Consider the following 17,173-nt stretch of genomic DNA (forward strand, 5'->3'; position numbering starts at 1 on the left):
TCCTAGAATGGAAGGTATCATTCACTTACAAATGAATTCAAAGGACATTTTTTGCACTAAGTACAGTGCTAGTTTCTGAGTATACAAAATTGAGTTGGAATACTATTTCACTCATCTAACAAAAAATGTTGATTATTTTTCTTGTTTAACTTGACTTGATTTTCTTCTTTGATTAGTTTTTCCTTTAGAGTAGAAATACTACATCCTTCTGCTAATTTTCATTGTTGTTTCTCATTTCCTCTTCATGGAATATTTTGTCAAGGATGTTTTTTATTGCTGGTTTTCTGGCTATAAATTCTTTTACCTTTCGTTTATCATGGAAGGTTTTAATTTCATCTTCAAATCTAATGCTGAATTTTGCTAGATACAAGATTCTTGGTTGGCACCCATTTTCTTTTAGAGCTTGATATATATTGTTCCAAGATCTTCTAGCTTTCAGGATCTGTGTTGAAAAATCTGCCATTATCCTGATTGGTTTTCCCCTATATGTAATATGATTCCTTTCTCTTGTGGCTTTTAAAATTCTCCTTAATCTGTATGTTGGGAATTTTTATTACAATGTGACTTGGTGTGGATCTGTTGTGATTTTGTATATTCAGCATTCTGTAGGCTTCTTGAATTTGAATTTCCAATTCATTTCTCATGTTTGGAAAGTTTTCTGATATTATTTCATTGAATAGATTGTTCATTCCTTTGGTTTGGACCTCTATGATTTCCTCTATCCCAATAACTCTTAAATTTTGTCTTTTTATGCTATCCCATATTTCTTGAATGTTCTACTCATGGTTTCTTACCATTGTCACTGTGTGGTCTATGTTCTTTTCAAGATTATATATTTTATCTTCATTGTCTGATGTCCTATCTTCCAAGTGGTCTACTCTCTTGGTGATGCTTTCATTTGAGTGTTTAATTTGGTTTATCATTTCTTTCATTTCAAGGATTTCTGTTTGGGTCTTTTTTAGAATCTCTACCTCCCTGTTGAGGTCATCTTTTGCTTCCTATATTTGTTAAAATGTAGCTCCTTATTGATGTGAGCTTTCACTGCTTGTATTTGCTCTCCTATACCTTCCTTGAGTTCACAGAACATTTTTAGCCATGTACATCCTGAACTCTTTCTCTGTCATATTTTCTGCTGTGGCTGAAATGATTCTAATGATGTGGTGTCTTGATATGATTGTGGTACTTTCTTCCTTGTCTTTTCATGTTGCTCATGTGTTTTCCTTTCAAGCTCTGTGGGTCTGGGGCATTACTGTTTTTACTCTACAGGTTTATATTGCTCTTGTAGGGTTCCAAGATCCCTGCTTTGTGGGAAAGGACAATGTTAACACATCCCAATTTCAATAATATATCATCTATGAACAATTTGTTGTTATTAGGACGTTTATATTTAGTCTCAATGTCAGAGATGTTGGATTCAATTATTATCTAAAATATAATGAGTAGTTTTTTAAAAAGGTTACAGTTTCTGATGGTGGGCAACGAACTGGGGGTGGGGTGTAGAAGGATATGTTGAGGAAGAAGGATGTGAGGATATAGAGTTAATATATCTTAGGAAGTATGAAAGAGAAATATAATGACGACAGTAGCAAGAGAATAGACAGAAAGTAATTTAGGGTAGACAAGTATGTGGGAAGACAGTAGAGTACATAAAACAAACACACATATGTATTAAGAAAAATACAGGATGTTAAAATAGTAAAATTTGGAGGGGGAAAGAAAATGAAAGAAGAAATACAGAAAAAAAGGACATATACAACACCTCTATATTATATTATTCACATAACTCAGTCCCCAAAGTCCTATTTCATGCAAAGTTCTTGGTTTCACATATGTTGGGGATGTGAGGACCAGAGGATAGAGGGGTAGAAGAGAAAGAGGAAAATAATACTCAAAAGAGGAAACCAGGTTGTTGTAGATCTTTCCATCTTCTAAGGTCTTCTTTGGCTTCTTTCTTTATGGTTCTGTAATTTTCATCATATAGATCTTTAACCTCTTTTGTTGATTTCCAAGTATTTTTTTGAGGCTATTGTAAATGGGGAGTTTTCCTCATTTCCATTTCTGAGGATTTTTCACTTATATACAGGAATGTGTTTGATTTATGGGTGTTAATTTTATATCCTGATACTTTGCTGAATTCATTTACTAGTTTTAGAAGTTTTCCAATGGAACTTTTAGGGTCTTCTAGTTTTAGAATCATATCATCAGCAAATAATGCCAATTTGAACTCTTCTTTTCCTATGTGTATCACTTTAATTTATTTTTATCTGTCTGATTGCTCTGGTCAGTGTTTCAAGAACTATGCTAAATAGAAGTGGTGAAAGAGGGCATTCCTGTCTTCTTCCAATTTTAGAGGGAATGCCTTCAATTTTCTCCATTGAGAATGATGTTGGCCTGGGGCTTAGCATAGATAGTCTTTGTAATGTTGAGATATGTTCCCTAGTTTTTCTAGTGTTTTGAACATGAAGGGGTGCTTATTTTGCCAAATGCTTTTGCTGCATCTATTGAGATTTTTATGGTTAAATCTATTGATGTAATGAATTACATTTATTGATTTCCATATGTTGAACCAACCTTTCATCCCTGGGATGAATCCCACTTGATCATGGGGAACTATCTTTTTGATATATTTTTGTATTTGATTTGCAAGAATTTTATTGAGCATTTTTTGTATCAATGTTCATTAGAGATATTGGTCTGAAATTTTCTTTTTTGATGTGTCTTTGCCTGGATTTGGAATCAGGGTGATATTGGTCTCATAGAATGAGTTTGGAAGTGCTTCCTCTTTTTCTATTTCCTGAAATAAATTGAAGAGTATTGGTATTAGTTTTTCTGTAAAGGTCTTATAGAACTCAGCTGTGTATCTGTCCAGTCCTGGGCCTTTCTTTGTTGACTTTTGATGGAGTCTACTATTTCATCGATTGAAATTGATCTATTTAAATTGTGTGTATCATTCTGATTCAATTTGGGCAAATTACATGACTCTAGAAATTTGTTGATGCTTTTGATATTTTCTATTTTATTGGAGTACAAGTTTTTAAAGTAATTTCTAATTATCTTCTGTATTTCTGTAGTGTCTGTTGTGATATTTCCTTTTTCATCATGTATGTTAGTGATTTTTCTCTCTCTTTCTCTTCATTAGCAAGGCTAATGGTCTGTCAATTTTATTTATTGTTTCAAAGAACCAACTTTTTGTTCTGTCAATTTTTTCAATTGTTTCTTTCGTTTCAATTTCATTGATTTCAGCTATGATTTTAATTATTTCCTGTTCTTCAGCTGCTTTGCATGTTGATTTATTCTTCTTTTTCTAGGGCTTTGAGATGTAATGTTAAATCATTTATTTGTTGACTTTTTCTTCTTTTAAGAAATAAACTCCATGCAATGAACTTTCCTCTTAGTACTGATTTCATAGTGTCCCAGAGATTTTGATATGTTGTAACTGTGTTTTCATTCCCTCTGAAAGTTTTTTTTTTAATCTTTTCCTGTATGTCTTCTGTAACCCATTGTTCATTCAGTAGCATATTATTTAGTCTCCAGGTGTTGGAGTGGATTTTATTTCTTATTTTATCATTGATTTCTAATTTCATTCCCTTATGATCTGGTAGAATGCAGGGTAGAATCTCTACTTTTTATATTTTCTAAGACTTGCTTTGTGGCATATTATATGGTCTATTTTAGAGAAGGAGCCATGTGCTTCTGAGTAGAAAGTGTATTCTCTCGTTGAAGGATGAAATATTCTATATATGTCATTAAGTCTGTTATTGATTGTATTATTGATTTCTATAGTTTCTTAGTTCAGTTTTTGTTTGGAAGATCTATCTTATGATGAAAGAGCTGTGTTAAAGTTACCCAAAATTATTGTGTTGTGGTCTATTTGACTCTTGAACTTAAAAAGAGTTTGTTTGATGAACTAGATGCTCCATTGTTTGGGCATATATATTTTTAATTGTTAAAAGTCTTGTTGGTGTATGGTTACTTTGAGCAGTATGTAGTGTCCTTCCTTATCCTTTTTGATTGACTTTAGTTTGAAGTCTGCTTTATTTGATATGAGAGTAGAAACCCCTGATTGCTTCTGCAGTCAATGTGAGTAGACTCTTCACCTTCAGTCTGTGGATGTCTTTTTCTAAGAGATGAGTCTTTCGGAGGCAGCATATTTTTGGGTCTTTTCTTTTTTCTTTTCTTTTTTTTTGATCCAATCTGCTAGTCTATGTCTTTTGATTGGTGAATTTGGGCCATTAACATTCAGGGTTTTTTATTTATTTGCTTATTTATTTTGGAAGCAATACTTTATTAGCTGTACCACAGCCCAGAGGGATAATTCCCAAAGTCTAAACCCCAAGCACAGCAGGGCTTTTACTTTCATACACAATAAACTTTTGTGTACATCAAGGCAAGGGATTTGGTACACTTCTATGGGAGGGTGAATTATACATTCCTTATATGGTACAAGCTTATCAACAACCTAGGGACTTAGCTCATATAGCTTAGGGACTTTTGTTGCACTAAGCCTGCATTGTTTCCTGCTTCTGTTACTGAAGTTATTATTATTATTTTTTTTACATTTCACTGAGTTTTTAAATTTATTTTATTTTTTTAATACACAACAGCAGAATGCATTATAATTCTTATTACTCATATAGAGCACAATGTTTTATATTTTTGTATATAAAGTATGGTCACGCCAATTTATGTCTTTATACGTGTACATTTTTTTGCATTACAATTCTTATTACACATATATACCACAATTTTTCATATCTGTATTTGTATATAAAGTAGATTGATATCCAATTAGTATCTTCACATGATTTGTATTCCCAGCCATTTTTGTTTATTTTGGATATTTAACGTGACTTGGTTTCTCCTCTGATTAGATTTTCCTTTAGTATAATCCCTCCCTCTGCTGATTTTCATCATTATTTTTCATTTACTTTTCTTGGAATATTTTGCTGAGGATGTTCTGTAATGCAGGCTTTCTAGTTGTAAATTCTTTTAACTTTTGTTTATCATGAAAGGTTTTTATATCATCATAAAATTTAAAGCTTAGTTTTGCTGGATATAGGATTCTTGGTTGGCATCCATTTTCTTTCAGAACTTGGTATATGTTTTTCCAAAATCTCCTGGATTTGAGGGTCTTGGTTGAAAATTCTGCTGAGAAACTAATTAGTCTCCCCTTATATGTGATCTAATTCCTCTCTCTTGCAGCTTTTAAGATTCTATCCTTATTCTGTATGCTAGGAATTTTCATTATAATGTGCCTTGGTGTAGATCTGTTGTAATTTTGTACGTTTCATGTTCTGTAAGCCTCTTGTATTTGGTTTTCCAATTTGTTCTTCATGCTTGGGAAACTTTCTGCTATTATCTCATTGAAGAAATTATGCATTCCTTTGGTTTGAAACTCTGTGCTTTCATCTATCCCAATTACTCTTAGATTTGGTCTTTTGATGCTGTCCCATAATTCTTGTTTATTCTGTTCATGGTTTCTTACTATCTTTACTTTGTGACCAACTTTATTTTCCAGATTGTATACGCTGTCTTCATTATTTGACATTCTTTCTTCCAGGTGATCTAGTCTGTTGGTTATGCTTTCTATTGAGTTTCTTGTCTGACTTATCTTTCCTTTCAAGGATTTCTGTTTTTTTTTTTTTTTTTTTCCTCCAGAGTATCTATCTCTCTCAAAGTAATCTTTTGCTACCTGTATTTGCCCTTATCTCATTGTTGGAATGATCAATTTTTGCCTGTATTTGCTCATTTAGGTCATTCTTTAATTCACAGATCATTTTAATTATGAACCTTCTGAACTCTTTCCCTGATATTTCATCAACTTCCTATCCATGGGTTCTGTTATTGTAGTGTCCTGGTTTGCTTGGGGCACTTTTTTCCCTTGTTTTTTTATGTTTCTATGTGTCTTCCTTTCTTGCAGTGTGGATCTGAGATATTACAGTTTCTTCCCTATATTCTTGTAGTACCCGTGCAGATTGTCTATACCTCACCTTGATGTTGGGCTTCCAGACCCTGCTGGTGTCCCTCAATGAATGCTATTTCATCCTCAATGTGGGTCCTTCACAAGTTGGTGTGGGTGGATCTGGGCTGCTGGGCTTGACCTCCCTCAGTAGTCTGCTAGTCAGAAGGGGTGGTCCTGTGCCAGAGGCTAGACTCTGTCTGGTGTCTGCCCCCCAGGGTGCCGCAGTCTGGCTGGGCACAAATAACTGAGCCGCCAAAAAGCCTTGTAGGTTCAAACAGCAACTCTTTATTCCCGAACTCTCACTGGCACTCTCACACACTTCCCAGGAACACACTCCCTCCACCGGGCTCTGTGTGCCAATTCTCCTGGAATCCCTCGAAAACTCAACTGGAACTCCAATGTAGCAGGCCAGGAGGCAGCAGGATCCACCCTAATCCCAGCAGGATCTGCCCTAATCCCATCCCGGAGCAGGGTCACCTTTCAACCATTCCCTCTAGCAAAATGCCAGGCATCATTCTGACTAAACTGTGGCTCTCAACACCAGGGGAGGGGTGGACAGGCCTACTGAGAATGTGGTCCCTGTGGTCTGGTGTGGGTGGTCTGAGCTGGATCTCAGCTCCAGTGATAATCTGCTGGTCAGAAGGGGCAGTCCTGCACCAAAGACTAGGCTCTGGTAGGTGTCTGCCCCAGAGGGGGACGGGTAAACTGGGCTACTGAGACTTCACTTAAAGACTTTCAACAATTCTTTTGATTCTTAAACTTCTCAACAAGTCATTCTGCAAACTGTACTAACAAATGAATTTTCCACTACTTGCTTACTTCTAACCCCAAATTTAATTGCTCCCTAAAGTGCATCCTTTAAAGCATAAAATTGTAGATAACAGTAATGTATCCTTTAAAATTAGTAAAAGAATAGATCTGAAGAACTTTTACCACACACACACACACACACACACACACATACACACACCTCACTATGTAAGATGTTGGATAAGTTAGTTTGATTGTGACAATAATTTCACAATGTACCAAAAACATCATATTGTACATTTTGAATATAATAATTTTCATATGCCAAATATATCCCAATAAAGATGAAAAATTAATTATTTAAACCAGAAAATGTGCTTCAGATATCAATAGAACAAGAAAAGTGAGACAAGAAAATAGACTAAACAATAGAGATTGATGAAATGGTGAAAGCAATTTCTAATTTTACATATGCATTCTGTATTTTATGGCTCTTGAGTTAAGAGATGAAGCCTAAGATCTGACAAGTTACAGAAGACTACCTGTTTATAAACACAATATTCACCTAAAATGGAGAAAATGTATTTCTAGATAGGAAATTCAAAAAGGTAAATAAGCCATTTCACAGTCCATTTTTGGCAACTTCAGATAATTATTACATTGGATTGCTTTTATTTTCACTTATAATTCCCCTTATCTTAATGGGAAAAAATATTGGCCATTTAAACAAATTTCCTTGTCAATTTGAGAAATATATATATATATATATATATATATAGTGTATATGTATATATATACACACATATACACATATATACATATATACATATAAAATCTCATTTCTTGGTCTGTAAGTGTTTAGTAAGTAGAAAATTAGAAGATAAGGTCTAGGAAGTGTGAAAAAAGTTTAAAAGTGATATTTTCTGCTGCATATGGTGGAACATGCCTGTAATCCCAGGGTCTCAGGAGGCTGAGTGGGAGGATTATTCATTCAAAGACAGCCTCAACAACTCAGCAAGGTCCTAAGCAACTCAGTGAAACCCTAGGGTTGTTGTTCAGTGGTTAAGTGCCCTTGAGTTCAATCCCAGTTTTAAAAAATGGAGATAGAGATTCTCAAAAATCAACAAAGAAAATCTCAGCAATAATGCGTGTGTGTGTGGTTTTTTTTTGTAGTTTGAGTCTATATAATTATTGCTCTATACTTTAAGCATTGTAAACATTCCCCAAAACATAACAAAGCACTTAGTTTTCTGTATAATATTCCACTGAGATCACACATTCAGATACCACCTCTGTGGCTTCTGTTTTCTGACTCTTGCAGTTGTAGTGATATATCTACATTGTCCATACTGTTTTGTCTATTTATTTAACACACTTTACTGCCATGGTGTCTAGAACCAGTCTCTTTTCTGTGATACTACTAGCAATTCTACTATCTGGTATGCCCATGGTGAGCATTTTACATGTATGTGCCTGGTATGTTACATCCCTTATTCCCTGCATGTTGGGTGGGACCAATCCATAACTGGAATCTTCCCTGTGAGCTTTGAATTAGCATTTTAGAGCTGTAGGGGAGCTATAACTCTATGTTGAATCCCTGTGTACTCAATAAAAGGTGAACACTCCAGTCTCCCTAGTTCTTTTACCCCAGGATCTATAACCCGCTATTAGATCTTTCTGTGAATAGTCTGATTATCTAGTCACATCATTAGATTTGGTCACTCAGGAAATGCATTGGATATTTCTTCAATTTTATTTAATGGAAAAACAAATCAAAGTAGCTATTTTAATTTAAGAAATCATCTGGTAGCTATATTGGCTTCATTATCATAGCAGGAGTTAGTAATTGTTTCCAAATGAAAGAAAATCTTCAGCTATCCATGATATTCTTATTTCCATCTGCAAATCAGTACCCACTAAAAGTTCCTGATTCATTTTTTTAGCAATTTTCCTTGACTTTTATCGAAATGAAGTAAAATAAAATTTCTTATTCTGTATGGGAATAGAATTTGCCTACTAACAAAGGAATATATTGGTTTAGAATTTTACCATAAGTTATGATTAATATACAAATGGCAGTGATTAGAAATCAACATCCTTTTCATGTAAACATAATAAAAAAATGGCTATATTCACAATAAAGATACCTTTTACTTTGAATGATAAACCACTCAACCAAGATTCAAAGTTATCTTTTCATATTTGTACCCTGTATCTTAACATAACATAGCAGGGCAAAGTGTGGTGCCTTACTCTGTTAGAACCAGAAATGGGTCATGACTCACTGTGCTTTCCACACACATAAATCCTTGCTTCCCTTCCTAAAAATGAAGTATTACTTCAAAATACTTTAAAATTTTATATTTTCATTAAATTTGTTTTTAATATTAATTTTAAATTACAAAACACCTTTGTGGCAATGTAAAATACCAAATGAAGGATAAGCCTCACTAAATGTAGAAACTCTGGGTATTTTCAACAAACAAGAAAAACTAAAATAATTCCTGGACAGTTCAATTACATTCCAGACTCTGACATACAAATATAACTTCCTTTTTGTCACTTTTTGATATTATTTCATTCATTCATTCATTTTGCTATTCATTTATGTAATAGACTTCTATTGAATGCCCACTATGGACCAGATAATGGGTATCTTGGTGTAAGTTATGTGGGTGAAAATAATGGGATAAAGTGTAAGAAACACAGGAAATGCAAGGAACCATATATTCAGGAGCCAAAATCAAGAAAGAGTAAGGCATGTTCAGAAGGAAGAACTTTAGTAAGGTTGGAACTTGGGGACAGAATGATGAACAATGAGCATTGAGAAACCAGAGTGGAGACTTAGACTTCATTGTAAAAACAGGAAGTGTGTGACATATTTACCCCATGTTGTGAATCATTATGAATTACTGTTCTTTAAAACTAAATTTTCTTCAAGTATCCATAAATTTTACCCTACTTATAAATGCTTATATTATGATAAAAAAGCCATCATAATTGGAAAGTTATATTTGGCTAAATTAAATAAAAAGTTCCAATAAGCTGTAGTGAATTATTAATGAAATAAGAAGATATATATGTTTGTATAATTGATACCCAATAATTGATGAGTTTACCACACAAACTTATAATGGATTAAGTGCTCTAAGAATTCTATTCGTATTTTCTTTAAATATTCACCACTCTAATTTTCTATTTATACATTTACTAGATTTTTTTTTCTATCACAACTGGGTTTTCTATGAGGAAGAGACCTTGCTTCTTGTTACTAGGCATTTCCTAGGATATAGCTTAATCTGCCACATGACATATTTTTAGGAAAAAAAAATGTTCAATGGAAAGATGAATTAATTAATTAATTATGTTACTAAAAACATTAAAAATTAGGTAAATATTTTCAGACAGATAATGTGACATAAAAAGGTATATTGTAATATTTTTAAATAGAGTACTTGTGTCATGTTAGAAATAGTAACTTAAAGATAAAATAAATAGCAATCATGAACCACAGAAAACTTCAACCAAAGAAGCACTCCCAGTTTTTACTTGTTTTTAGTAGAGAAAGTCTAATCACAGAGCAGTTAATTGACATTTGGATTTTCTTTTTAATAACTGATTTTATGAACATATTTCATGCCCTCAAAAAATAGAAAATATGCAAATCACAAATAAAATAAAGTCAATTTGATATATAAAGAAGCAAAAAAAAAGAGCTTAAGGAAATACTAACATTCCTTTAACAGTCAATCACTAATAATATGTCAACAAGCATGAGGGCATCTTTAACTGGCAGCTCAAGGGAAACATGATTTAAGTAAGGAAGGCAGTCTTACTAAATTCAGCACGCCTGTCAACAGTTGCCTGACAAAAAGAAAGACAGCTGTATAAAGTAAAAACAATTAAAATTGCAACATACAATTAAAATTTGTCTTTCAAAATGGTTTTGAACAGAATCTTCAATTGGATTTTACAAACTGAATTTTTATAAGCTATTATATGTTTGATAATACAAACATATTGTATTATATGTTTCAAATGAATGAATTTATCTTTAAGTGAAATAAATGTTTTTAAGCTTGGTCTCCTTATAGAAGTGGAGATGAGTAATTTTTATTCTGGCACTACAAAATACATAGTAACAAAAAATTGTTTTAGGCACAACTTATACGCTAATGCAAACTCTTATGATAAATATACTCTCCTCCATATAGCTATGAAAAAAACGGAAAAACTATAATTCTTCCAACCTATTTAAATGAATGAATTGTAATAATATTCACAGTTCTAGAACTTATTTCTCTTTTCAACCATCATGTAGTCATAGTCATCTAAGGAAAAAAGTTAAGAAAACCTCTGTTTTAACTGAAAATTCTATATTTGAAAATGTTGGCACGCATAAAAAGGCACCAACTTCCATATTGTAGTTGAGTCAAATCTGTCAAACAGAATTAGTTGAAATGTTCTTTTTGACTAAAGAACTCACATGAAAGTAAATTAATTTTGTGATAGTATACTTATAGAGCAGTGAGTTAATTTTCCTAAATTTGGTAAATTGCATTTAAGTAAATTCAGTTTTCTATAAAAATTTACAGAATGAATGAATGCAATATCCTGAAATAAACAAAATTTGTAAGGTTAATAGTCATCAGTTATAATCACAGAAATGTATGCATTTTCTTCTTGTCTTTAAGTTCCTTAGAAGAGCAATTTCACATATCATTTAAGTGCATATGTTATGAGAGGGATATAAGGTCAATTTTTTTTCTTCTCAAGGCTCTTATCCAATTCTAATATAATTTACTTTTCTAAGGACAGTCCAGTTACAACCTGTCATCTCTTTTTTGGTGGGGAGGTTTGGTAGATATTTAAAAATGGTTCTCATGTATGCTGGGCAACCTCTTTATCACTGATCTACATCCTGAATTTCTAAACCCTGTAGTCTCTGATCTCTACTAATAAAAGCCATGAGTACCTTCTCTAAACTGTCCTCAGCAATGGTAAGGTATTCTTGAGGATAAAAACCAAAAATTCCAAATGTAACTATTTCCTGTTTAGAGCAAATTTTTCATTTTTTGGGAGCATAATAGTTGTACTGATGTTGGAATTTATTATTACATATTTGTACATGCACACAATATAACAATGTAATTTGGCCAGTATCATTCATCAGTATTTCCCCTTTCTCATGGAGGAGGGTTTTTGTTTGTTTCATTTCCAATATCTTTCTTACAGCAAATATGTCTTGATCCTGTTTGGACAAGAGTATCAAAGTAAGAAACTATCATTATAGTTAACCTTCTAGGATTTCAGAGCCTTTTCTGTTTCAGAACAAAATCCAAAGTCTCCAATTCAATATTTTCATAAAGATTCACTGCTTACTATGTGTAAGCAAGTATGCTGGAGATTCAGAGATGAATAGTCCTAAGTCCCTGACATCAAGATATTAAGAGTTGGATGTATATGGTATTCTAAAAAGGCACTGAATTATTATAAATACAGCATGTTTCTTAAAAATTATAGGAATGATTTTTTTTTAAATTTAGTGCCCTTTTAAAGAATTATTGAACACAAAGCAGAGGCCTGAAGAATTCCCAATTATATAGTCTCAATGTTTAAAAAGACCTGGTATAAAATTGTTGACTATTGGACATATTTAGTAAATTTTAATTTTTATTACAAATTTCAAAATATTAGAGTCATTGAAAAATATAAGCCATTTGATAAGCTTCAATTAATAAGAACTTTCCATTAGCCAAAATACATTAGCCTAAATTACAATGTAGAAATGGAGATTTATCATAAGATTAGTAAACTTAGATTTTTAAAATGAGATGTTTAATTTTGAATATGTATAAAGTAATCTTAGAATCAGATATGTTAATGTATATATTTCTCAGATTTATGTCTTTTGGAAATCAATGACTTTTCTAAAGAAATGCTCATTCAGTTTTTTTTCTGCATTTGAAAGAACATTGTTTTCCCATTTCTTTTCTAGGAAATGACAAATACGTAAGTTTTAATTTCTCTTTTTGAATTTATTCCTTGAACATCTATTCTCATTATTCTATTTTCAATCCAAATATTTAAACTACAAAAGTCACTAGTAACATTGTGACCAAAATCAATGTTTCTAGCTTACTTACAAAGGTACCTATCATATGCCATTTTTCTCTTCCTTAGTTTCTTCACACAATTCATTGTCTCGTATACTTATTCAAAATACATTTGCACATCAGAAATAGCTATATAGTTTATTCATTAGTGCAAAAATTAAAAGGATGAACAGGGAAGAAGCATTACAGAATCAAAGGAAAATAGGGAAAAGTAAAAAATCAGAATGAGAGAAGCCAAAAATATGCAGCAAATAAAGTAAATGAAGAAGAAACACTGAGAGAACTGTTCACGAATCTGTCACAGAAACCTTGTTAATGATTTCTAATCTTTCTCCTCTGTTAACCATTTGAGGGTGCATTTTTATTATGAAGACTCAAAGCACTTCATGCACATAATATGTTTAGTGGGTACTTAATAACCATCTTGATTACCATTAAGAAAAACAATTCATTTCTTTACAAATGCAAATATAATTATTGGTGCAACTGAAATAAATAAAGTTTATGTTACTATATCTTGACATGTACAGTTGATTTTAAAAGAATGCAATTACATTTACTACCTGCATAATTGCAGACTTTGTTCTAGTTATATCACGGGATGTGAACACGAGTAAGCAAATTGTGGTGGTTATGTCTTTTCCAGATTTAATCTGCATTCAGTTAAATATATCAGACTACAAGGATATATTTTTAAATTGAAACATGTCCTCAATCTGTTTTTAATTTTCTGCCATTTAGTTTACAAGATACAATATTTCAGAATGTGGTGCCACTCATTTCTAAAATGGCATAAGAGCTCTTGTACAATAATTAAATCAGGCCCCATGCAAAACTAATTTTTTGTTCATTTGTTCTGTAAAAGAATTTTATGTACGCAGTTTAATAAAAAAAAATCACACAAAATGTGGTAATAACCAAATCTTTAAAAGCAAAGATAAAAAGTAGAGACTTCCTTCCAGGTTTAAAAAGAAACTTTTACTTGTTTAAATTATTAATAGGGCAGTAAATTAATGTTTCTAAAATCTAAATGTCTATTTAGAGAATGCATTTTTCTAACTTTCTTTTCAAAATAAAGGATAAGGGATTTGGGGGTACATAGCTCAGTGGTATATAGCCTGCTTAACATGTGCAAAGTCCTACATTTGATTTTCAGTACCACATATGCACACACAAAAAATGAAGGGTCAAACGTGATTTTTTTTTCCCCATATGCTAGAACAAAGGAAAGAAAAACACAAACATAATAGTTACTAGTCCTTAATTCCTCAAAGTGCTAGTATAGACTATTCCTAACTTACAATGATTCAAATTATGAATTTTGACTTTACTTGGTGCTAGTTTTCACATTCAGTACAGTATTCAAATAGCCAACACTTATACAATAGGCTTTGTGTTAGGTGATGTTCCCCAGTGGTAGGCTAATGCAAGTGCTCTGAGTATATTTAAGGTTAAATAGGCTAAAATATGATTAAGTTAAGTAGGTAGGTGTATTAAATGCATTGTTAAGTTAATGACATTTTCAATTTATGATGGGTTCATTAGGATGTAACTCCATGATACAGAAAGGAGAATCTGTCATAGACTTCCCAGAAGACAAAATGAGATAAACAGAAGTCCTTTTTGTGTTAGTCAACATTTTATAACTATAACAAATACCTGAGATAAATCAACTAAAGAAAGAAAAGACGTGTTTTAGTTCACAGTTTTGGAGGTTTTGGTCCATAGGTTGTCCTCATAACTTTTGGGCCTGTGACAAGGCAATATATCATAAGATTTATGATAGAATGAGTCTTTAAAGTTAAATCAAGACTCAAAGTATTTATTGCATTGTATATATGTAGCAGATACTTCATAGTTGTCTTAACTATAATCCATGTATTAATAGATAAATACTGAGTCCCTGAAATTCTTGATAGCTTATTTGATGAGTGTCCTAAGATTCCAAACTGATCTTTTTTTTTAATTATCTTATTTGTTCTTTTTAGTTATAGGTGACAGGAGAATGTATTTTGACATATTATACATTCTTGAAATATAACTGCCCATTCTTGTGGTTGTACATGGTGTGGAGTTACACTGGTCAGTCATATATTCATATACGAATACAGGAAAGTTATGTCCAATTCATTCTACTATCTTTCCTATTTCCGTCCCTCTCCCTTCCCTCATTCCCCCTTGTCTAATCCAATGAACTTCTATTATTTCCTCCCCTCACACCTTATTGTACGTTAGCATCTACATATCAGAGAAAACATTCAACTTTTGGTTTTTTGGAATTGGCTTATTTCATTTAGCATGATAGTCTCCAGTTCCATCCATTTACCAGCAAATGACATAATTTAATTCTTCTTTATGGCTAATATTCTAATGTGTATATGTAACACATTTTCTTTATCAATTCATCTTTTGAAGGGCACTTAGATTGGTTCCATAGCTTACCTATTGTGAATTGAATTGCTGTAAATAATAATGTGGTCCCATCACTAGGTATGCTGATTTTAAGTCCTTGAGTATATACTGAGAAGTGGGTTAACTGGGTCAACTGGTGGTTATACTTCAAGTTTTCTGAATAATCTACATACTGCTTTCCAGAGTGGTTGTACCAATTTGCAGTCCCACCAACAATATATGGGTGTACCTTTTCCCCCACATCATCACCATCTTTTACTGTTACTTGTATTCTTGATAATTGCCATTCTGACTGGAGTAAGACAAAATCTCAGTGTAGTTTTAATTTGCATTTCCCTAATTGCTAGAGATGTTAAACATTTTTTCATTTATTTGTTAACTGATCATATTTCTTCTTCTGTGAAGTGCCTATTCATTTCCTTTGCCCATTTATTGATTTGTTTGTTTGTTTGTTTTTGGTGTTTTCTAAGTTCTTTATATATCCTGGAGATTAATGGTCATCTGAGGTGCATGTAGGAAAGATTTTCTCCCATTCTATAGGCTCTCTCTTCACATTATTGTTTTCTTTGCTGTGAAGAAGGATTTTAGTTTGGATCCATCACATTTATTGATTCTTGATTTTACTTCTTGTGCTTTAGGAGTCTTGTTGAGGAATTTGGTCCTAAGCTGACATGATTGCGAGTTGGGCCTATTTTTCCTCTGGTAGGAGCAAGGTCTCTGGTATAATGCCTAGGTTCTTGATTCACTTTGATTTGACTTTTGTGTAGGGTGACAGGTGTTTAATTTTATTTTGCTACATATGGATTTCCAGTTTTCCCAGCACCTATTGTTGAAGAGGCTGTATTATATCCAATGTATGTTTTTGGCACTTTTGTGTAGTGTGAGATAACTGAATTTATGTGGGTTTGTCTCTGTTTTTTCTATTTTGTATCATTGGTTTACATGCCTATTTTGGTGCCAATACCATGCCATTTGTGTTACTATAGCTCTACAGACAAGATTAAATTCTGGTATTGTGATGTCTCCTGCTTCACTTTTCTCACTGAGGATTGCTTTTGCATTCTGGACCTCTTATTTTTCCAAATGAATTTCATGTCTGCTTTTTCTATTTCTATGAAGAACATCATTGGAATTTTAATAGAAATTGCATTAAATCCATATAACATTATTGGTAGTATGGCCATTTTGACAATATTAATTCTGCCTATCCAAGAACATGGGAGATCTTTCCATCTTTCTAAAGTCTTCTTCAATTTCTTTCTTTAGTGTTTTACAATTTTCATTGTAGAGTTATAGTTTTTAGAGAGAATTTTTTCAATTTTTTTTTCCATTTAGAATGATGTTGACCTTGGGTTTAACATATACAGCTTTTACAATGTTAAGGTATGTGCCTACTATCCGTAGTTTTTCTAGTGTTTTGAACATGAATGGATGCGTATTTTGTCAAATGTTTTTTCTGCATCTATTATCATGTGACTCTTTTCTTTAATTTTATTGATGTAATGAATTATGTTTATTGATTTCCATGTGTTGAACCAGCCTTGCATCCCTAGAGTGAACCCCACAGGTCATGGTGCATTATCTTCTTAATATGCTTTTCCATGCAGTTTGCCACTATTTTATTAAGAATTTTTGCTTGTATGTTCATCAGAGATATTGGTCTGAAGTTTTCTTTCATTGATTGTCTCTGTATGTTTGGGTATCAGGGTGATACTAGCTTCATAAAATGAATTTGGAAGTATTCCTTTCTTTTCTGTGAAATAATTTGAGAAGGATTGGTATTAGTTCTTTGGAGGTCTGGTAGAATTTAGTGAGACTCCATCTTCCTGGGATTTTCTTTATTGGTAGGCTTTTGATGGCATCTTCAATTTTATAGTTTAAAATTGCTGATCTGTTTTTTAAATACTTACTATTTACAAAAAAAAAAAAAAAA

The sequence above is a fragment of the Marmota marmota genome, unplaced genomic scaffold (assembly GCF_001458135.2).
Source record: "Marmota marmota marmota unplaced genomic scaffold, marMar, whole genome shotgun sequence".
NCBI lineage: Eukaryota > Metazoa > Chordata > Mammalia > Rodentia > Sciuridae > Marmota > Marmota marmota.